The sequence below is a fragment of the Eschrichtius robustus genome, chromosome 10, assembly GCF_028021215.1.
Source record: "Eschrichtius robustus isolate mEscRob2 chromosome 10, mEscRob2.pri, whole genome shotgun sequence".
Lineage (NCBI taxonomy): Eukaryota > Metazoa > Chordata > Mammalia > Artiodactyla > Eschrichtiidae > Eschrichtius > Eschrichtius robustus.
The window spans coordinates 73,014,618-73,027,568 of NC_090833.1; the positions used below are offsets into that span (position 1 = coordinate 73,014,618).

The following is a 12,951-nucleotide window of genomic DNA, read 5'->3' on the forward strand; positions in this document are numbered from 1 at the left end:
GTAATTACAACTAATTCTATCACCTTAAAAAAGATAAGGCTTGTAAAACTATAAAACTTCAAGAAGATAACAGAAGAAAATCTAGATCCCTTTTTAGATACAACACCAAAGACCTAATCCATGAAAGAAATATTCAATAAGTTATATTTCATTAAAATTAAAAACTTCTCCTCTGCAAAAGACAATACCAAGATATTTAGAAAACAAGCCACAGATTGGGAGAAAATATTTGCAAAAAGTATCTGATAAAGGACTGTTATCCAAAATACACAAAGAACTTTTAGAATTCAACAATAAGAAGCAAACAACACAAATAAAAATGAGCCAAAGACCTTAACAGACACCTCACCAAAGAAGATACACAGATGGCAAATAAGCATATGAAAAGATGCTCAATATCATCTGTCATCAGGGAAATGCAAATTAAAACAACAACGAGATACCACACCTGTTGGAGTGGCCATAATCCAGAACACTGGCAATATCAAACGCTGTTGAGGGTGTGGAGCAACAGGAACTCTCGTTCGTTGTTGGTGGTAATCCGAAATATACAGACACTTTAGAAGACAGTTTGGTGGTTTCTTACAAAAGTAAACATACTCTTAACATAGGGTACAGCAATTACACTCCTTGGTATTTACCCAAAGGAGTTGAGAACTTATGTTTACATATAAACTTGCACATAGGTGTTTATGGCAGTTTTATTTGTAATTGCAAGTCTCAGAAGCAACCAAGATGTCCCTCAGTAAGTCAATGAATGAACTGTGGTACATCTGAACAATGGAATATTATTTTAGTGCTAAAAAGAAATGAGCTATCAAGCTATGAAAAGACATAGAGGAAACTTATATACATATTATTAAGTGAAAGAAGCCAATCTGAAAAGGCTACACACTGTATGATTCCAACTCTATGACATGGAAAAGGTAAAACTAAGAAGACAATGAAAAGATCATTGGTTGCCAGGGGTTTGGGGTGGGGGTGGGGGGAAGGGATGAATAGGCAGAGCACAGAGGATTTTCAGGGCAGGGAAAATACTCTATATGATAGTATAGGGATGGATACATCGTTATATTTTGTCCAAACTCACAGAATATACAAAGAGAGTGAACCCTAAGGTAAATGGAATTTGGGTGAGTATGATGTGTCAGTGGTTCATCCTTGTTAAAAAATGTTCCGATGAGTGATATTGATAATGGGGGAGGCTATGCATGTTTGGGGGTGGGGTTAATGAGCAGTCTCTATACCTTCCTTTCAATTTTGTTGTAGACCTAAAACTGCTCTAAAAAACAAAGTTAAAAAAAATCGAGCCCTTGACACTTTGTTCTACTTGATATGTTGTTGATAGGCTACTGTGAAATTGAGATATGCTGACTCTAAGAGAAAAACACATACTGGATTTGAAGTCAATAATAAAATAAAAATATTAAATATCTCATTAACAATTTTTTGCTGATTATATGTTGAAATGGTATTATTTTAGTTATTTGGGGTTAAATAAAATACATTATTAAGTACAATTTCACTGGTTTCTTTTGCTTTCTTTTGATGTAGCTACTAGAAATTTAAAATTACAAATGCAACTTAAATTATATCTCTATTGGACAGTACTGCTCTAGGCCATTCTGCCCCCAAATAAGGATAATTGTTTGAAATAATATAGGAAATATTGATATTAGTAATAAAGAAAAAACACACATACATAGCTATTTAAGAGAGATTATATGACTTAAAGGGCAATCCATACTTGTTAGATTAGGTGAATTTATAGATTTATTCTGATTCTGACTTAGAATCTTGTTTCTTACAAATGTTTTCATACTGTTTGTGTTGACTTTTTCTTCTCTTTCCTAGTAAACGATTGGGTTTATAGAATTTTTCTTTGATTTTCAGTACATTTCTTCTTCCTTTCATTTTATTATCTACCTCTCTGACCAGTTTCAAGGCTATGAGAATGACCCATCTATGACACTTCACATGGTAAATTCTGAGGATCCATTGAGAAGCTATCATTCTAGAGTTGGATCTCTGTTTCTCCCTGCTGACTTATTTATAGCTTTCCATTCATAGCCATCCCCTGGGCATTGCAATTCTGTCTCTCTCACCACCCACCTCCTCTCCCTCCCTCACTTCACCCTCTGTGTTGTGTGTGCATGTGTACTTTGGATTTTGAGAATGTATGCTGTTTAAGAATGGAAACTAATCTAATATAAAAGCTTTAATAAGGAAGAAATTATCAGACAAATGCTAGAAGATTTTGTTGAATATCAGTCAGGAACCCTGTTATATTTGAAGTGAAGTAGCATCTAGCACTATTGACATGAATGAAGCTGACACTCAGATACAGAAAATTCATTGAATATAAATTTAAATATTAAAGAATAATGAGGTTATATGTGTCTGAAAAATTGCTTTTGCCCATGCCCAGTAGAAATTTGCATAAGCTTGGAATTACACAGCTGTTTCTATGTCTCTGAAACCATTACAAAAGTTTAATTAAAAGTTGTATAATTGAGTGGACATTTTTTGATGGTTTATGTACTTTTTCTATAGCTTGCAGTCTTATTACAAAATATTTTTATATATTTATACAAAAAAATACAAAATGAAAATAACCCAATAATTGTAAGATATTAGTTAATGTATGAATGTGGAAGGGTCCTTTAAATGTCCTGGAATGATAAGGTTCTTACTTTCTACTTATGTTCTTTAGACAAAAATATAGTCACAATTTATAATCACTTATATTTAGATGTCTTATCTATGTATTATATTTGCTTCTATATGTATATAATAGTCCATAAAATAAATGGCAACATGTTATGTCATTACTGTCAGATCTTTACTTCTACATCTTTTTATTATGAAAATAGAAGTTAATTTTGAGGTTTAATAGATGAAATATTTACCTGCAGGTTTACCACATAGGCTTCCCATTTATTAATGTTCCTGTTTAAGTGAACAACTCTTTGTGAGGTATTCTTTTACAGTTGTTCTTACTATAATTACTCATTATACCTAAGCTTGGGGATGGATATATTTACATTTTACCTATTTTTGTTCAGATGAAATTTGGAAATATGAACTGAATGTCTACTGTGTGCAGGTGCTTCTTTCCATTTGCCTAATGTAGCCACTGGTTTTGATGGTTGTATCGTGGTTATGTATAAAAACATTCCTGTTTTAAAGTATTTGGGTGTGGTGGGACATCAGGTCAACAACTCTCAAATCATTCAGGAAGGAAACAGTTCTTTGTACTATATGTATAATTTTTCTGTAAATTTGAAATTTTTTTTTAATAGAAGAAAAGACTGTCACTTTTAGCTGTTTGAGCTTGGGAAAGTCACTTCAACATTCTGAGTTCAGTTTCCCTTTGTGTACAATGGAGATACTAATATCTTAAAAAGTTGCTTTAAGGATTAAGATTGCAAGCCACATATAGACTTGTGGTTTCCTTTTTTATTCAGTGGTCTATAATTTGTTTCTCTCATTATTTACTTAGATGTTCAAATTGTCCCATATTTGCTAGTGGGAGAATGAAAGACCCTTCTAAATGAAAGCCTGTTTTCTTCACATCCTTGTAATAATACAATACCATTTTATGATTTAAAAAACTTTAGGTTGTATCAGTATATCACATCAAAGAAAAGTATACATTAGGTAAGGGCATTTTCAGACACCTCAGAATAGAGATCCAGACTGTGGTTTGCAATAACACAAAACTATTATAAAATCCCTGAAGAACCACCTCATTACAGAGGATGCAACAGCTGTAGGAGGTGTCTGTGATAGCAGGCACTGGAGCAATAACCTAAAGTGTTGTTTGCTCTATTCATAGGTGGTAGGCAGGGGTAACCCTCTGATGTGTTTTTTAAATGAAGTTTTCTTACTTGTTTCAAAAAATATTAACCCCATAATGAAGGAAGAGCATGGTTAGGAAAATAGAACTCTAATATTTTTAATAATTGAAGTATAGTTGATTTACAATGTTGTGTTAGTTTCTGGTGTACAGCAAAGTGATTCAGCTTTATATGTGTGTGTATATATATATATATATATATATATTCTTTTTCATATTCTTTCCTATTATGGTTTTATTACAGGATATTGAATATAGTTCCTTGCGCTATGCAGTAGGACCTTGTTGTTTATCTATTTTATATATAGTAGTTTGTATGTGCTAATCCCAAACTCCTAATTTATCCCTCCCCCACTCCCTTTCCCCTTTGGTAACCATAAGTTTGTTTTCTATGTCTGTGAGTCTGTTTCTGTTTCATAAATAAGTTCATTTGCGTCATATTTTAGATTCCACAAATAAATGATATCATATGGTATTTGTCTTTCTTTTTCTGACTTAGTTCACTTCGTATGATAAGCTCTAGGTCCATTCATGTTTCTGCAAATGGCATTGTTTCATTCTTTTTGATGACTGAGTAGTATTCCATTGTATATTTATATACCACATCTTCTTTATCCATTTATCTGTCAATGGACATTTAGGTTCCTTCCATGTCTTGGCTATTGTGCATAGTGTTGCTGTGAACATTGGAGTGCATGCATTTTTTCTAATTAGAGTTTTCTCTGGGTATATGCCCAGGAGTGGGATTGCTGGGTCATATGGCAACTCTATTTTAGTTTTTTGAGGAACCTCCATACTGTTTTCCATACTGGCTGCACCAATTTACATTCCCATCAACAGTGTAGGAGGGTTTCCTTTTCTCCACACCCCCTCCAGCATTTGTAATTTGTAGACTTTAATGATGGCTGTTCTGACCGGTGTGAGGTGGTACCTCACTGTAGTTTTGATTTGCATTTCTCTAATAATTAGCAATGTTGAGCATCTTTTCATGTGCCTATTGGTCATCTGTATGTTTTCTTTGGAAAAATGTCTATTTAGGTATTATGCCCATTTTTTGATTGGGTTGTTTGTTTTTGTGTTATTGAGTTGTATGAGTTGTTTGTATATTTTGGAAGTTAAGACCCTTGTGGGTCGCCTCATTTGCAAATATTCTCTCCCATTCCATAGGGTGTCTTTTCGTTTTGTTTATGGTTTCCTTTGCTGTGTAAAAGCTTATAAGTTTGATTAGGTCCCATTTGTTTATTTTTCCTTTTATTTCTACTGCCTTGGGGGACTGACTTAAGAAAGCATTGATACTATTTATGTCAGAGAATGTTTTGCCTTTGTTCTCTTCTAGGAGTTTTATGGTGTCATGTCTTATATTTAAGTCTTTAAGGCATTTTTGAGTTCATTTTTGTGTATGGTGTGAGGGTGTGTTCTAACTTCATTGATTTACATGTGGCTGTCCAGCTTTCCCAACACCACTTCCTGAAGAGACTGTCTTTTCTCCATTCTATAGAATTCTAATATTTTTGCTCAGATTCTCTGGAAGCTGAAGCAATGAAATTATCAGAAGGAAATATGGGGGTGGGTGGGTTGTAATTTACTTCTCTTTCCTACCTTTAGGCAAAATTAGATTCAAGCTTTTCCAGACACATGATATTATTTCTTAGTTTAAAGACCTCCTGAAATAGGAGATTCCATAACCTTCTCAGTAATCCATTTCAATATCTCCTGATACTTACAACCTGAAATTCTGTGTCTCCAAACTAAGTACTATGTGCTACTTTAAGATTAAACCCTCTATTCTTGTTCTGTACTCAAAGAAAATAAAAACTCTGGTCATCATTCTCTTCAAAGTGTCTGTAAGAGAGTAGTTTTAACATTTATGGTCACCATGTTTATTCTCCACTTCCAAGGGGAAGGGACCTAACATTTCCTGAATTTCTACTCTCTGCTGGAGAGGCAATTTCACTAACATTTATTGAGTACTTACTACATGGAAAGGACTGTTATAGGTACTTGATATGTTTGAACTTATTCAGTTTCCAGAACTACCCTCTGTCTTTAGTCTCCTAATAAACATCACAGAGGCTGAATTATTTCTCTAAGTTTGCACAATTAGCGTGACACAGTTAGTTAATTTTATGTGTCAACTTGATGGTCATGGGCCAGATATTTGGTTAAATATTTTTTCTAGGTGTATTTGTGAGGGTGTTGCTAGATGAGATTAACATTTGAATCAGTAGACTGAATGCAGTAAACTGAATGTTTTTGTCTCCCCCAAAATTCATATGTTAAATCCTAATGCCCAATGTGACGGTATTTAGAGATGGGGCTTTTGGGAAGTGATTAGGTCATGAGTGTGGAGCCCTCATGAATGGGATTATTGCCCTTATAAAAGACATCCCAGAGAGCTCCCTTGCCCCTTCCACCATGTGAGGGTACAGCAAAAAGATGGCCATCTCTTAACTAAGAATTGGGCTTTCACCAGACACCAGAATCTTCTAATATCTTGATCTTGGTCTCCCCAGCCTCCAGAAATAAACTTCTGTGGTTTATAAGCTACCCAGTCCATAGTATTTTTGTTAAAGCAGCCTGAATGGACTAATACACTGAGTAAAGCAGATTGCCCTCTCCATTGTGGATGGGCCTTATCCAATCTGTTGAAGGCCTGAATAGAATAAAGAGCTAAAAAAGAAAGAATTCTCTCTCTGCCTGCCTGTCTTTGAGCTGGGACATCAGTCCTCTTCTGCTTTCAGACTTGGACTCTGACTGGAAGTTCCACCACCTGCTCTCCTGGGTCTGGACTTCTCAGCCTCCATAATTGTGTGAGCCAATTCTTTATAACAAATCTCTGTCTGTCATCTATCTATCTATCTGTCTGTCTGTCTGTCTGTCTGTCTGTCTATCTATCTATCTATCTATCTATCTATCTATCTATCTATCTATCTATCTATCTATCTATCATCTATCTTATCTATCTAGCTGTCCTCTGTCTATCTCCAGGTGATTTTGTTTCTCTGGAGAACCCTGACTAACACAAGAGGCAGAGCTTGGAGTCCAGGCATTCTTGCTTCAGCATCCTTGCTCTTAACTAATACACTAAGCTGTCTCTAATTCAATAAACATTGTATAATCTTCACAATTCAGCAAAGTCGATGGGATTTTTTTTTCTCCATTTTACAGATGAGGAACCCAAGACTTAGAGAGGTTAAGCAATTTACCTGTTGATCAAATAGCTAAGCTAGTAAATGGCGCCTATACATTCAAAATTCAGACAAACGTGTCTCCAAAGCCAGTGGTATTTTATTTTCTAGATTTGCTTCACTCCTTCCATGTAGTTTATGGAGGGGAGAATGTTACCTACAACAAGGGACTGCTCAGAAATGACCAGAACTATTAGTTTTTTTGGAGGAGAACTGCATTTTTAGGTATATACTATCATAAGGGCCCCAAATTAGATCTACAAAAGGCTGCAAAGGTGAGCAGATTTTCAGCTCCCTTCCTAAAGTAATGATAGTAGTAATAGTAGTAATTTAGGGAGGACCTGTTATATGCTCAGCACCATTCCTAGGTACAATAATATTTCATTTAATCTTCAACACAAACCTTTGGGGTAGTTTCTTTTCTTAGGATGGGTTTCTCAGAATCAGAGATGTAAAAATGTGTAATGTAAGAATTCAAATGCAAATGATTTATTAAGGTAATACTCCCAGGAGAAACAATAAGAGTGTGGGGAAAGCAAGACCGGGCAGGGGAAGAAGTAAAGCGAGGCTGCAAATTTGGGCAAGAACTCACAGAAAGCGACTTCAGCTTGATCCCACAGGGGACCTCTGGGGTATAAGGCATGCCTCAGGGTTTATCTGAGTCTGAGGCATGGAATCTGCACTTTCCTCCACCACCCATTTTCCACCCTTGGTAAGGGCTGCCCCAGGGTTTGGAGATGGGGGAATTTAAACTTCCAGGCATTTTCTGAAGCCCTGTGCTTGGGGGCCTCCAGTAACCTGAGGGCAGCCTGAGGAAGAAAAGTCAATGTGTGGGCAGGTTGGAGACAAAACCAGCGTCACAGCTGAAGAGGAGTGCAGAGGAACAGTAGAGGGGATCTGGGGGAATTTGGGTGAAGCCATGATGTTTTGAAGGGCAGCTTTTGGAGAGAGACCCCTCTGATGCCAACACCTGGGGACTTTGTCCACCATCCCATTAGGCCTCTCTTTGTCCCCTTACGTTAGTCCTTCCTCTGCTGAATCCTGACTCCGTTAGCAGCACCAGACCTCGGGGCTGAGGTGCCCTGCAGTTTGGGAGCCAATCACATCTAAGGCACTGAGAGAACTGATAGACTCAATTCCATTTCCTGGAAGGTTTAGTAGATTAGAACCTCAGCACCAGGAGTTTAGGAAAGTGATTTCATATGTTATAAATTGATGAAACTTTTCAACATTGTTGTAACTTTATTGAAAAAACATTTAAAATAAACATTTAAAAATAAAACAGAGCCTCTTAGAAGCTGGCCAGATGTCTATCCTTCAGAGCCTTGATGCCTTCTGTGTGCACTTTGGGCGCCCTCCTTTTTCTGGATTTCATAGCACTGAAGTTCCTCCCTAGGTTACTTGTACTCCCTGGTGGGAGCAGGTTCTGGACAAAGATAAGTCACCTACTGCCATATGAACCAGATACCATGTGGATTTCTGACATATGAATGCACAGAAAACAATAGATGGGATCTCTGAACTTGGGGTTTTTTTTCTGAAGTCTCCTTTATTTTTCTCTGACAAATCAGATTTATGTTTCTCTAAGCTTGAATTATGTAAAGCTTTGTGGTCTTGTGCAGGCTGTGACTTGACAAACAGAGACAATAGCACTAAGTAAAGGTGTGAAGAACAATTTTACATTTTGTAGCATTTTTCACAACCATTGTATCCTGAGGCACTTAGCAGGAAGTAGCAACAACAACTTCTCCTATAGATCCTATTGGGGTGTGAATTCTGAAACCCAATTCTGACCTTCTATCGTTCATTTGATGGTGTGGAAGACTCTAAAAATGGCACTCTCTGGCTTTTTTTTTTTCTTTCCTTTATTTTTTTATATTCCTTTGAATTTTTTTCTTTGATATTTTTATACATCTCTCCTTTAAACAAATATTTATTCAATATCCAGCAATATACTAAGCAATGGGGATAAAACAGCAAACAAGAGATAATTTTGAATTCCACTTTTGCTACTTATTAACTTTGTGTCTAGGTTTCCTTATCTGTAAAATGGAAATTATCTATCTCCTGTGGGGCATGAAATGAAATGCCACATATAAAGGCTTTAGAACAATATATAGCAGTTAGTCAATAATTAGACATTGGGAACTGATTGTGTGGGTGTCAGGCACTACTCTAGGGAGTTTGAAACTAATACAATGTTACTGTCCTCACAGAGCTTACTTCTAGTAGTAGGATATAGACAATGCAGAAACATACAAAAATCTTAAATACTGATAAGTGCAATGAAGAAAATACAGTAAAATGATAATCAATTGGAAGTGCGGCAGTTTTAATTAAGGTGGTCAAGAAGGGCCTCTCTGATGAGGTGACCTTTTGAGTTGGGATCTGAATGATGAAGAGGCAGCCATTCCAAGATCTGGGATTAAGTCCTTCCAAGCCAACAGTGAAAATGCTCTGAGGTAAGAATGACATTACCCATTTAAGACCCAAAGGAGGCATGTGACTGAAGGAGAATAGTGACTGAGGGTGAGTTCAGGAAGAGAAGTAAGCAGGAGCCAGATCATCTATGGCCCCTGTACTCCATGGGAAGGAGTTTGAATTTTATTGTGTTTTCTGTGAAGACAGAATAATTTTAAGCAAGCTGGGGCTGGGGAGTGGGTATTGATTGGATTTATAATGGATTGCACTGACTTGTTCTCACTTCTGAATGGAGGGAAGACCATAACAGGGTCAAGAATGGAGTAAGGGAGAACAGCTGAGCATCTGTGATGGTGGTCCAGGTGAGAGAAGATGTTGATTACAGAGTGGAATTAGGGAGTATTGGTCAAATCTGGGATACCTTTTTGAAGCAGAACTTATCGAGCTGGTTGTGGGAGGAAAGAATCAAATAAATCAAGGGTGATGGGTTTTGGCTTGAGCATTGGATGTGGGGTAGTGTCGTTTTCTCTGAGGAGGAAGACTAAGCTTGAGCTGATAGTTATGCTTAGGTCACGTGAAGTTTAAGATACCTGTCACACATCTAAAAATAAAGCAGCCAAATGAACAGTTGGTTATGTAAGTCTTGAGTTTAGGGAGAGTTCCGGGTTGAATACAGACATTTTGAGATCATCAACAGTTAGGTGACTTTTAAAATCATAAGGTTAATTTTATTTCTCTAGAAAATAATGACTACTATTTTTTCAATACCTACCAAATACCAAGTATTGTTCTAAGTGATGTACATGCATTTATTCATTTATTTAATACTCATAACAACTCTAAGATAAGAAACATTACTATATTAATTTTACTGATGGGGAGCAGAGGCACAGAGAAGTTAAATAACATGCTCAGTTATATACATAGTCAATATTGGAATTTGAGCCTAGGTAATGTGGTCGCAGTTTCCAGACACTAGAGTATAGAGAAAACAGAGGGAATAGGACTCAGTTCTAATGCAGTGTAACATTTTGAGGTCAAACGGGAGAGCTGGAGTCTGCAAGAGAACTGAGATGCGGTCACTGAGGAGGGAGGGGGTCTGAGGGCGGGTTGTGGAGCCCTAGATAAGTAAGTGAATAAATAAGCAAGAGGTTAATGCGTCAAATGTTGCAAGAGCACCCGCCATGACACTATATATGTTAAAATTGGAACAATGCAAAGATGATGAGCCCTATGCCTGAGGAAAGATGATATATAGGTTTGTGAAGTGCTCCATGTATTTTTGTGGGCCCATATCTCATACTCTACGGAACTATAAAATTTTTGTGTGTTAAAGATTTAAATCTGAAATTCAAACTTTAAATCATCTGGAAGAAAACATAAGAGAATATATTATGATCTGGGAGTAGGAAAGAATTTCTTGAATGAAAATAACCAATACTTAAGTGCTTAAAATGTTAAGTGCGGTTACAATAAGTTATATAATATATATATATATAATATAATAAATATAATAAATAAATATAATAATTATAATATATATAATATATTAACACATTGAATCCTCACAGCAATCCTGTAAGATTATCCCTCCTTTACAGATGAGGCAACTGAAGCATATAAGGCAAAAAGTACCCAAGGTTGTACAGCAGGTAAGACGTGGATCCAGGACCCACCCCCAGTGGCCCAGCTCTATAAACCGTGCTCTTAACCAGCATCCCTTCCTTAGTCTAAGCTATAACACAAATACACATTCCACAAAGCAAAATATTAATTGACTAGGGTACATTTAATGAAAAAATTTCATCAAAAGTTATCTAGATAAAAGAAAAGGACAAACCACATACTAGGGGTAGATATATATATAAAACACATGAAACCAATCAAGTGATTAGTATCCAGAATATATAGACAGCTCTTAAAAAGATCAATAAGAAAAACACAAAGAATTGCACAGAAAAAAAAGGGCCAAAAGCTCATGTGCCAAGTTGGTCTTAGGAGCAGACAGATGGGATACAGGTGGTTGTGTACCTCTGCAAGTTGTGCTTGAGGTGGTGGGAGGGTGAAGTAGTTCCTTGTTTGCTTTTACTTTTTTCTATGTTGTTTGAAGTCATTGGCTGGGGACAGAGTGGGGAGACAGATTGCTGGAAAATTGAGGAAGGAGGGAAAAGCATTTAAAAAATTCCCAGAGTATGGGAGAATGGGTAAAACAATTGCCAAGATAGTGACACCCCCATATTGAAAAGAAATACAATGCTCAAAAAGATTAAATAAATTTGATAACAGTTCCATAGCTAGGCAGTGACAAAGCTAGGCTTCCCACACAGGACCTCCATCCATCTCAGCTCTAGTAGTTTTTTCCTGTGTCTCCGTTTCTGAGAGGCAAAAATTTGCTTCTCTCTATGGATCTTACTGATGTCTGGAAATTCTGGGTGAATTGGAATTGTTTCAAAGGTCTGCTTGCTCCTCTCAGGCACTATCAAGGTGGTCTGATACCTGTAGCAGCACTGTATTCTTATTTGGCTTATTTTAGGAGTGAAAACACAGGTAACGAATGAGTGCTTGTTACCAAGTCCAAGCTTGTACCACGTGCTCGCATGAGTCAAGAAACAAGGTGTTGGGACAAGGAAAAGTGACTTTATACGGAAGACCAGCAAACTGAGAAGATGGCAGATTAATGTCCTAAAGAACCATCTTAATTCAAGGTAGAATTCAAGCTGCTTTTATGCCAGGGAAGGGGGAAGCAGGAGGGGGTTAGGAAGTGACGGATGAGCACAGGCATCTGGGTGCCAGCAAGGTCCCAAGGTGGGTTGTGAAAACTCTTTGTTCTTGGTCAGTTGACCTTGGTTGAGGTGAGTCTGGTCACGATATTCCTGCAGAACTCAATAAGACAGATGTTAATTTTTCTTGTTCACATTTCCTTATCGCTGCAGGGGAGGTAGAGTTTCTTTGAAGGAGGGCTGTCACGTACACCCCAAGCTGGGGGCAAAATTCCTATAGTGGCTAACATGTCTTTGTGCAGGGCTAAGCAGAGGCTTATGACCCAGAGGTTAAAGCAGCAGAAAAGATAGATACAATATGGAGTCAGAGATGCCAAGCTTCTTCTACAAACAAGAGGCCGGTGGGGCGGGGGACATGGTGGTGGTGGTGGGGTCTTAGTTCATGAAGAACAACTCAAAGATATCCAACAGGTTGTTACGTATATTCCTTGAGGAGGAACTGGAACTGTTTTATTGCGGAACTATTGTCATTACTTTTCTTGTTTAACTGTTTTTCCTTTGTTTCTGCATTCCTTCACTTACTTTCCTCATTAGTAATTGCCTGTGCCTGCTCTTTGGAACCCAGGGAAGGCCTAGGAGACAAAAGCCTTTCCAACAAACAAGAAATGGGGGACAGGGAGGGGCTTTTGTACCCCAAAGGGCCCTGCAGGATCCTGCTCAGATTCATGTTTGTTTAAGGATTTTAATTTTTATTCACTTACTC

At 37.1% G+C, this 12,951-nt stretch overlaps 1 pseudogene; it reads left to right on the forward strand.

Annotated features, from left to right (window-relative positions):
* Positions 1 to 10,652: 10,652 nt before the first annotated feature.
* On the forward strand, positions 10,653 to 10,750 carry LOC137771041 (U6 spliceosomal RNA; annotated as a pseudogene).
* The last annotated feature ends 2,201 nt before the right edge of the window (positions 10,751 to 12,951 follow it).